This window comes from Ornithorhynchus anatinus, chromosome 4 (genome assembly GCF_004115215.2).
Source record: "Ornithorhynchus anatinus isolate Pmale09 chromosome 4, mOrnAna1.pri.v4, whole genome shotgun sequence".
Lineage (NCBI taxonomy): Eukaryota > Metazoa > Chordata > Mammalia > Monotremata > Ornithorhynchidae > Ornithorhynchus > Ornithorhynchus anatinus.
The window spans coordinates 98,804,954-98,816,340 of NC_041731.1; positions in this window are offsets into that span (position 1 = coordinate 98,804,954).

The following is an 11,387-nucleotide window of genomic DNA, read 5'->3' on the forward strand; positions in this document are numbered from 1 at the left end:
TCCTTTTCTCACTGCATCAGAAGTGGAACGATGATTACAGAATCAGAGTTAGAGGCCACCTCCAAGAATCCCCCAGCCCCCTCCCCTTTCCATAGACGAGACCACCCCAATCTCATTATCATTGTTATCATTATTATTTTGATGATCATTATGTTCATCAAGCTCTTACTATGTATCAAGAACTGTTCTAAATACCACGGTAGAGACAAGGTGATCTGGTTGGATGCAGTCCCTATCCCAGGTAAGGATCATAGTCTTAATCCCCATTTTACAGCACGTAGTAAGTTCTCAATAAACACGTCCGTTAGGTTGATTGATCGATGAAGCCCATACCGTAAATCTCATCGAGAAGGAAAGCTTACTGTGGGCAGGGAACGTGTCTACCAACTGTTTTCTCCCAAGCGCTTAGTTCAGTGCTTTGCACACAGTATTAAACTCAGTAAATGATGATAATGATGACGATGATTAGGGCCACTGCCTATGCTGTCTCCCCCTTCCTCGCATCCTCTAGCTCTATTACAGGATGATCTGCTCCCCCCACTCCTTCCCCTAATATGTTCACCCTCACCCCCCATCAACGCAGCCCCTCACAATAAAGGAATGTCCTAAAAAGGTCTGAGCCGTGTTAATGTTATTCATTTATGTGTGTATTTATTTAAGCATCAAGGAGCTGCTATATTCAGTGAATGCTGCTAGCCTCGGCCCCCGGAGGTAGCAGGGAGCCACTTATTCACAGGGGGAACCCATAAGTCCTGGCTCGCCTTCCCCCAGCCCAGGGATGGATGGCAGTGGACAAATGGCCCGGAGGAACTGGGCATTCTGGGGGCACAAGAGGTGGAATCTTCCAGCCTCACAAATCAAACGGTCGGATCCAGACTTCACACCTTTGGCTACTTGGCTTTTGCCACAGTGGGACACTTTGTGGGGCAAACCGGCAAATAGGTATGGAGTGAAGAAGAGGCCATCTGGTTTTCCAGCTCTGCCACCTGTCCCTCCCTGCCCCAAATACCAGCTTGGCTTAGTGGTAAGTGTGTGGTCTTGGGAGTCAGAAAATGTGGGTTCTAATCCCACCTCTGCTGCTTGTCTCTGTGACTTTGAGCAAGCCACTTCACTTCTCTGTGCCTCAGTAACCTCATCGGTAAAAATAGGGGTTAAGATTGTGAGCCCCACATGGGACAGCCTGATTACCTTATATCTTCCCCAGTGCTTAGAACAGTGCTTGGCACATAGTAAGCCCTTAACAAATACCATTAGTATTATTATTATTATTACCATCCCAGCTGCTTTCTCGCCATTGTGGCCCCCTCAGTTACCCCACCCACACAGTATTCACGAGATTTGCTCTGACCTTCCTTTCTCTCTCTCGTTCTCTCTCCCTTGACTGTAAGTTTGTTGTGGGAAGGGAATATGACTGTTCATTGTTGTGCTGTACTCTCCCAAGCCATTAGTACAGTGGCCTGCACACAGTAAGCGCTCAATAAATATGATTGGCTGACTGTCTCTCTCTCTGTCTCTCCTTTAGACCCAGGCCCTCAGTTTCTGAGGCTGGAAGCCCTAACCCCTTGGTTACCTGGCCCTGGGCATGTGCAGCTCCAGAGCGGGGCCCAAATCTTTCATCTCCCCACCTTATCCCCCAGCCCTCGTGGCCACCCACTGTCTCCTTGGCACTAATGCACTGAAATACCCTCACTCCCCTTACCACTTATGGGGTACACAACAGGGGTGCATTTTGCGTGAAATGTCCCTACTTTTAAATGGTATTTAAGTGCTCACTACATGCCATGAACTGTACTAAGTACAGGCTAAGTACCTGTACTTAGCCTGATTACAAGCTAATCAGGGTGGACACAGTCCATGTCCCACTTGGGGCTCCCAGTCCTAATCCTAATTTACAGATGGTATAACTGAGGGCCAGAAAAGTTAAGTGATTTGCCCAAGGTCACATAGCAGACGTAGTGGAGCCCAGATTAGATCCCAGGTCCTACTAACTCCTAGGTCGGTGCTCTATCCACTAGGCATGCTGCCTCTCACTTGGCCACTAGTTGGATTGGATTATGAATGTATCTGGGAGCTCAAGAAACCTACACACCCCTTGTAGAATGGGTTGCACTATGACCCAATAAAGAGCTGTGTGTCCTATGACTGAGATCTGCGAGTCACACAATGCAATCTGACACTGGCTTGGTGTCCACTTCGCTGTCCGCTCTCCACCCCCACAATCCATACACGTCCCCGGGGAAGGAAGCTATACTCTAGAGACCCCGCCCTAAGTCTGAACCGCGGGGCCTCGTTCCCCACCATCCACCATGGACATCAGCCCAGGAGGAAGGGCCTGGGAGGCCTCTCTCCACTATGAGGGTCAGCTTTGGAGAATGACCCTGGGCAGCCTCTCTCCGATGCCCCAACCACAGAGGTCAACTTCAGAGGATGACTCTGGGGTGGCCTCTGCTCAGCCCCCACTGTGGGAGTCAGTTTCGAATCTGGAAAACCCTGGGTGACTTCTCTCCACTGTCCCAACTATGGAGGTCAGCTTTGGAGGATGACTCTGGGCATCCTCGCCCCTCTGCCTGTGCTGAGAGGATCAGGTCTGGAAAAGGACTCTGGGAGGCCTCTCCTTGTTGCCCCGGCTGTGGGGATCAGTTCTGAAGGGCCATTTTGGGCGGCCTCTCCCCACTGCCCCTGCAGATAGGATTGGCTCTGGAGGAGGACTCTGGGTGACCTCTCCCTTTTGCCCTGACTGCGGGGGTCACTGCCCCTGCCTGGGAGGTCAGCTCTGGAGGTGGGCTCTGGGTAACATCTCCCCAGGCCTCTACCATGGGGATCAACTCTGGAGAAGGGCCCTGGGTGGCCTCTCCTGATTCCCTTCCTGCCCCTGCTGCAGAGATCAGCTCCAGAGGAGGATCCTGAGCATCCTCTCTCCCATCCTAGGGATCACCTCCAGACCACACCCTGAATGGCTTCTCCCCACTACCCCCACCATGGGGGTCAGCTCCAGAGGAGGAAACTGGGTGGCCTCTCCCTGCTTCCCCTGCTGCCCTTCCTGCCCCTGCTGTGGAGATCAGCACTGGAGCAGGACCCTAGGCAGAATCTCCTCCGAAGCTGACCTCCAAGGTAGGGTGGTGTTGGAAGAGAGTCTGGTTGCCTGGCCCCTAACTGCTTCCCCTCCTGTGGAGAGCAGCTCTGGAAGAAGACCTGGGCAGTCTCTCCCCCAACATCACATTGCCATGGAGGTCAGCTCTGGGGGAAGGCCTCTCTACCTCCTTAGTAATCAGCTCCAGACAAGACCCTGAATGGCCTCTCCACATTGCCCCCCACCATGGGGGTCAGTCAGCCCTGGAGGAGGGCCCTGGGTGGCCTTTCCCCACTGCCCTTGCTGCGGAGGTCATGCCTGGAAAAAGACACCTGAGTTCTCCTAGAAGGGTGGGATCCCAGTTTGCTAAAGTCCCAGTCTTCCCTCATCAGAAAAATGGGGATCCAATCCCCATTAGAGAAGCACTGTTACCTAGTGGGTCTGGAACTCAGAGGACCTACATATTAATCCTGCCTCTGCCACATACTTGCTGCATGATTTTGGGAAAATCACTGAAATTCTCTGTGTTTCAGTTGCCTTAACTGTAAAATGGAGATTAAGACTGTGATCCTCATGTGGGACATGAACTGTGAAAAAACTGATTACCTCGTATTTACTCCAGTGCTTAGTACAGTGCCTGGCACTTAAGTACTTAAATATTATTTTTAAAAAACAAAAAAGGCCCTTGTTTTCCTGCTTACTTCAACTATGAAGCCCATGTGGGATATGATTATCTTGTATCTTTGTATCTATCCCAGGGGTCTAAGTGGATAGAGCATAGCGACCCATAGCGACTCCATGGAAACACCCTCTCCAGAGCAAGAGGGTTGCTCATAAACCCTCATACCAGAACAACTGTCATAAAGTTGTTCTGGTATATGTATCTGTAGAGTTTTCTTGGTAAAGACATGGAATGGGCTTCACCATTCCCTTCTTCCACTCAAAAAAAAACCTTGAGTCACTGCCATTATCTTTGACCAACATTTTGGTCACTTAATCATCCTCCTTTGACTCTTTCCCTTGCTGCTGCTGCCCAGCACAGGTAAATCGACTTTGAGGCTTCGGCTTAGAGCTATGCCATATAGGACTACTCATAACGGCAAGGTCTAAGCCGAAGCCTCACATGCTCCTGCCATGATAAGGCATCAATTCATAGGAGAGTTAAAGGGGACACAAGTAAGAAAGGGACACAGAAGGGAGAGGGAGTAGGGAGAAATGAGGGCTATCCCCTATTTTCACATCCTCCACCAGCCCTCAAAAGGAGCTCCCCCACCCGCTCTCAAAATGGAACCCTGTCACCTGTACCTGTGGCCCCATCCTTTCTCACCTTAGAGCACTTGCACCCACTCTTCTTCCCTTCCCAACTGCCATCTTCATCTTCTTACTCTCTGATGGTTTCATGTTCTTTGCTTTCAAATACATCGGTGTCTCCTCTGTCCTAAAAATAAGTCTCTCAACTCCAGTGCGCCATCCGACTACCGTCCCATCTACCTCTCACCATTCCGATCCACCCCTCCTGCCTCCACTTCCTCTCCTCCAACTCCCACCTTGATGGTCTACTATCTGGCTTCCACCCCCCTCACTCCACAGAGACTGCCTTCTCTAAAGATGACCAATGATCTTCTAGGAAAATCTATCAAGATAATTCTGTCCTAGTCCTCTTTGACCTCCTGGCTGTCTTGTCTTTCTAATACAGTTCTCTTCTGGTTCTCTCCTTAACACTCTGCTCCTTTCACTAACTGTTTCTCTGATTCCCACTCCTACCTGGTTTCATGGGGGGCGGGGTGTGTGTGTGTGTGTGTGTGTGTGTAAGTGTTTTCCCAAGGCTGCACTCACTCCCTTGGGGAACTCATCCATTCTCCCAGCTTCAACTACCACCTTTATGTGGTTGACTCTCAAATCTATTTTTCAAGCCCCAACCTCTCCTCTCTGCAGTCTTACCTCCAGGACAGCCCTATATGGTTGTCCCTCTGGGAATTGAAGTCCAATATATCTAAAACTGAATTCATCTTCCCAACCAAATCGTCTCCTCCACCTCACTCTCTCATTACCATTGACACCACCACCCTCCTCTTTGTCTCTCAGGTCCACGACTTTGGCAACAACAATAATAATAATAATAATAATAATGTCGGTATTTGTTAAGCGCTTACTATGTGCAGAGCAATGTTCTAAGTGCTGGGGGAGATACAGGGTAATCAGCTCGTCCCACATGAGGCTCACACTTAAATGAGGTAACTGAGGCACAGAGAAGTTAAGTGACTTGCCCACAGTCACACAGCTGACAAGTGGCAGAGCCGGGAGTCAAACCCATGACCTCTGACTCTCAAGCCCAGGCTCTTTCCACTGAGTATCCTTGACTCCTCCATCTCTTTTAACCCCACATTCAGTCTGTTCCCAAATCTTGTTGGCTTTTCTTCCACAACATTTTCAGAACTAATCCCTTCCTATCTAATATAAATGCCCACCCTTCTAGTCAAGACATGTGCCGGTCCCATCTTGACTATTGCATCAGCCTCCTCACTGTTCGCACTGATCGCCCACTTCGTACTTCAATCCGTTGCCCAAATTATTTCTCTAAAAAGTGATACTTCACATATCTTCCCATCCACAATTTGCACCCCTCAGCCGGCAGCTTCACCCAACTGTGGGTTGTTGCTTCACTGGAGACAGGCCACCAGACCCCACATCCCACATCCCTGGGAATTCCCCTCAGCCTCCTCTTCTCCCGTCAGGAGGGTGAGGAAGAAGAGGTAGCATGGGCTCCCCAGTTCCACAGCACTTACTCATTCATTCATTCATTCAATCAATTGTATTTATTGAACGTTTACTGTGTACAGAGCACTGAACTAAGCGCTTGGAAAGTATAATTCAGCAACAGAGAGACAATCCCTGCCTGCAACAGGCTCATGATCTAGACTGGGGGAGACAGACATTAAAACAACTAAATGAGGATCAATAACATCAATATAAATAAATAGAATTATAGGTATGTATACACCATTAATAAAAATAAATCAAATTATAATTATAAATATGTACATATATACACAAGTGCTGAGGAGCAGGGAGGGGGGTAGAGCAAAGAAAGTGAGTTGGGGCGATGGGGAGGGGAGAGGGAGTAGAGAAAAGGGGGGGGCTTTGTCTGGAAAGGCCTCCTGGAGGAGGTGAGCTCTCAGTAGGACTTTGAAGGGGGGAAGTGTGCTAGTTTGATGGATTCGAGGAGGGAGGGCATTCCAGGCCAGAGATAGTACGTTGGCCAGGGGTCAACGGCGGGACAGGTGAGAACGAGGCACAGTGAGAAGGTTAGCATCAGAAGAGCATGTGGGCTGGGATGTAGAAGGAGACAAGGGAGGTGAGGTAGTAGCAGGCAAGGTGAAACAGAGCTATGAAGCCAAGGGTGAGGAGTTTTTGCTTGATAGGAGTTTTTGCTTTATAAGTGAAGAGTTTTTGCTTTTTTAAGGTCTTTCTTCCCTTTTAGCCCCTGTGAGCAAGGATTGTCTAAACTTACTCCGTTCTATTGTACTCTCCCAAGCTTAGTACATTTCTCTGCACACAGTAAGCTCTTAACAAATACCACTGATTGACCGATTCACTGGATGACAGAGGCCTGCCTGGGACTCTCTACCACTTTATTTCCAACAGTCCCCAGCTCTCTTCATTTTGAGAACCCTTGTGCGATCACACCTCCTAAGGCATACAACCATGCGTCCGGCAGGTCCTTCCAGAAGGCCACAAAGGATTCTGTCTTCCAGAAGCCCACGAAGGAGACTTAGAATGAGCGGCCAGAGAAATAGGAGAACCAGGAGAGGATCGTGTCAGTGAAGCTGAGGTTAGATAATGTTTCCAGGAGAAGGGGGCGGTCAACAGTGTTGAAGGCAGCTGAAAGGCCAAGAAGGTTATCGACCTTTGTCCTTGAAATTTCACCATTAATTACCCCACACTCACCTCCACTGCACCGACATACAAATGGTGGAGCGGGGTTAAGAACCCCGGTCCTTTTGACTTCTAGGGCCTGGCTCTATCCACTAGACCATGCAGCTTCTATATGCGACTTATCTGCAGTGTGACCTTGGGCAAGTCACTTAACTTCTCTGTGCCTCAGTTATCTCATCTGTAAAATGGGGATTTAGAGTGTGAGCCCCATTCATTCATTCATTCAATCGTATTTATTTATTGAGTGCTTACTGTGTGCAGAGCACTGTACTAAGCGCTATGTGGGACAGGGAATGTGTCATTCATTCATTCATTCATTCATTCATTCAATCGTATTTATTGAGCACTTATTATGTGCAGAGCATTGTACTAAGCGCTTGGAATGTACAATTCGGCAACAGATAGAGACAATCCCTGCTCAATAACAGGCTCACAGTCTAAATGGGGAGATAGACAGCAAAGCAAAATAGAACAAAACAAGTAGTCTGGCGTAGATATCATCAAGATACATAGAATCATAGATATATACACATCATTGTATATATCAATGCGTCCATCCCGATTAGTTTGAATTTACCCCAGCACTCAGTACAGTGCCTGGCACATAGCAATCGCTTAACAAATACCATAAAAAATAGTACAGTAGTAAACTAGAATGTACAGGAGTGCTATGAGTCACTGCAATCTCACATATGACTTGGAAAGAAGAAAATTAATTAGGGAAAGACTTTTGGAAGAGATGAAATTTAAGAAGGGTTGAAAAAATAAGGCAAAAAGTGGCCTAGTAGATTTGAAGGGGTAGTGTTTTCCAGGCAGAGGAAATGGCTTGAGAGAAGAGCCAGACAGAGGAGAGAGCAAGGAGCAGTGAAAAGGTTTACTTGGGAGGAGAATGCAGTGAGCTGGAGAAAAGATTGCTGGCAGAGGACCTTGAAAAATAATTGTGGTACTGATTAAGTGCTTTTCTGAAATGAGCACTAGGATATATACAAGATAGTCAGATAGGACACACTGTCTATATAGTATCTCATTCCCATTTTGCAGATGAGAAAACTGAGACCCATATCATTCATCGATTTGTTCCAGGTCACACAACAGGCCAGAGACAGAGATGGACCAATATCTCCATTTTCTTTAAACTAAGCCACACAAGGAGAGTATGGGAAGGCTTTTGGATTTTGGGGTAGAATACAATTATCATTACTATTATCATTATTATTAATGATAATAATAATTATTATTATTATAGTAAGTTGTAGGAAGATGATTTGAGCTGCAGGGTATTGTATAGACTGAGGAGGGAAGAAGTTAAAGGCAATGAGACCAGGGAAGAGGCTGCACACGAAATCACTCAATAAACACCATTGATTGGTTGATTGAGAGATACAATCCGTGGACCTCCACAGGGTTTACAATCTAAAAATAACTGACAGAGAGTTTAGATGAATAGTAGATGAAATAGCCTGAGAGTCAGAAGGACCTGGGTTCTAATTTTAGCTCCGCTACTAGTCTTCTCTGTGGGCTGGGTGGTAGTAGGAATTCAGTGAGACAAATTAGGAGTGGAGAGAGATGCAGCATGGCATAGTGGATAGAGCACGGGTCTGGCAGTCAGAAGGTCAGGGGTTCTAATCCCAGCTCCACTACTAGTCTGCTGTGTAACCTTGGGCAAGTCACTTCACTTCCCTGGGCCTCAGTGTCCTCATCTGTAAAATGGGGGTGAAGATTGTAAACTCAAATTGGAACATGGATTGCATCCAAACTAATTTATCTTGTATCTAAATCTGATTTATCTTTTATCTACCCCAGTGCTTAGAACAGTGCCTGGCTCTTAGTAAGTACTCAACACATAGCATAATTATTATTAGATGACTGAGTGCAGTCTTATTCATTCATTCATTCCATCATATTTACTGAGCACTTACTGTGTGCAGAGCACTGTACTAAGCCCTTGGAAAGTACAATTCAGCAATAAAAAGAGATAATCCCTGTCCACACCGGGTTTACAATCTAGAAGGGGGGAGATTATTATTTTACTCTCTTATTATCTTGCTAAGCACAACCACTAATTTGGGCTGTGCCCAGAGTAAATCCTGAGCTGCCAGCCAGTGCCCAGTCAGATGAACAGCAAGATATGCTAGGTGAGGGGAATGGGGCCCGAGATGCAAACATCCCATAACTGATCTGTTTCTCCTCACCATCAGCTGTTTTCACTTTCAACTTGACTCAGTTGTTAACAGAAAACAATTCTGACTATGGTCACAGAAATAATGGGCAGGGAGGGATTAATGTTGATATCATGCAGGCTTTAATACCAGGCCTCTGGTTTCCTGGGATCTCAACCAGCCTTGAAAAGTGCATCACCTTACACACATGACCTTACAGAGATAAGTTATGCAAGGCCAAGAGGGCCATGTTTTGGCTGTTAAAGGGGATGCTGCCCTTTAAATTGCAGGGAATGAGCAATAGGACAGAGGAGTCTGACTGTCCTAGAGTTCATGGGGACTGGGGAGGGAGGCCGTGGTGGGCAGGAAATGTGTCAGTTTAATGTTTTATTCTCCCAAGAGCTTAGCACAGTCCTCGGCACACAGTAAGTGCTCGATAAATACAACGGAATGAATGAATGAAATTCAATCGTATTTATCGAGCGCTTACTGTGTGCCGAGCATTGTACTAAGCGGTTGGGAGAGTACAATTCAACAAAAAATTGACACATTCCTTGCCCACAATGATCTTACAGTCTAGAGGGAGGAGACAGATATCAATACAATTAAATAAATTACAGATTTGTACATAAGTGCTGTGGGGCTGGGCGGGGGGAAGAACAAAGGGAGCAAGACAGGGTGATGCAGAAGGAAGTAGGAGTTGAGGAAAAGTGGGGCTTCATCTGGGAAGGCCGGACGGAGGAGATGCGCCTTCAAAAATGCTTTGAAAGATGAGGGACAGCAATCAGATTTGAGGAGGGAGGACAGTGCTGATCTGAGGCAGGATGTGGGCTAGGGTGTGGCAGCGAGATAGACGAGATAAAGACAGTGAAAAGGTTAGCACTAGAGGAGTGAAATGTGCGGGCTGGGTTGTAGAAAGAGAGTAGTGAGGTGAGGTAGAAGGGGGCAAGTTGGTGTGATGCTTTAAAGCGAATGGTGAGGAGTTTTTGTTTGATACAGAGATAGATGGGCAACCCCTGGAGCTTTTTGAGGAGCAGGGTGACATGTCCTGAACGTTTTTGTAGCAAAATGCTCTGGGCAGCAGAGTGCAGTACGGACAGGAGTGAGGACAGGCGGGAGGCTGGGAGGTCAGCAAGGAAGATGATGCAGTAATCCAGGTGGGATAGGATGAGTGATTGAATAAACGTGGCAGCAGTTTGGATGGCGAGGAAAGGGCGGATTTTAGGGATGTTGTGAAGGTGTTACAGACAGGATTAAGTGATGGACTGAATATGTGGGTTGAATGAGAGAGAGGAGTCAAGGATAAACCCTAGGGGACAGGCTTGTGAAACAAGATGGATGGTGGTGCTGTCTACAGTGATGGGAAAGTCAGAGGGAGGACAGGGTTTGGGTGGAAGGATAAGGACCTCTGTAGTGCACATGTTAGACTTAATAATGTTGGCATTTGTTAAGCGCTTACTATGTGCAGAGCACTGTTCTGAGCACTGGGGTAGATACAGGGTAATCAGGTTGTCCCACATGAGGCTCACAGTTAATCCCCATTTTCCAGATGAGATAACCGAGGCGTAGAGAAGTGAAGTGACTTGCCCACAGTCACAAAGCTGACAAACAGCAGAGCCAGGATATGAACCCATGACCTCTGACTCCCAAGCCCGGGCTTTTTCCACTGAGCCACGCTGCTTCTAACCACATCCTGCCTCAGATCCGCAGTGTCCTCCCTCCTCAAATCTGATTGTTCTCCCCCATCTTTCAAAGCACTGTTGAAGGCTCAAGTTGAAGACTTGAGGTGACTGGAGAACATCCAATTAGAGAGGTCTCAAAGGCAAGAATTCTTAGATAGTTTCTTTAAAATTGCCTCTTCTGTCTCCTCTTCCTTCTTGGCCAAGCCTCCCTCCATCCCCAATTAATAAAACTAATGATGACATTTGTTAAGCACTTACTGTGTGTCCAGCACTGTTCTAAACTCTGGGGCAGATGCAAACTAATCAACTTGGACAAAGTCCCTGTCCCACATGGAGCTCACAGTCTTAATACCCATTTTTCAGATGAGGGAACTGAGGACCAGAAAAGTGAAGTGACTTGCTCAAGGTCACACAGCAGACAAGTGGCAGAGCCAGGAATAGAAGCCAGGTCCTTGTGACTCCCAAGCCTGTGCTCTATCCATTAGACCACACTGCTTCTCTAAATCCCCAACTTGTGCTAATTACCACCCTGGCTCTGCA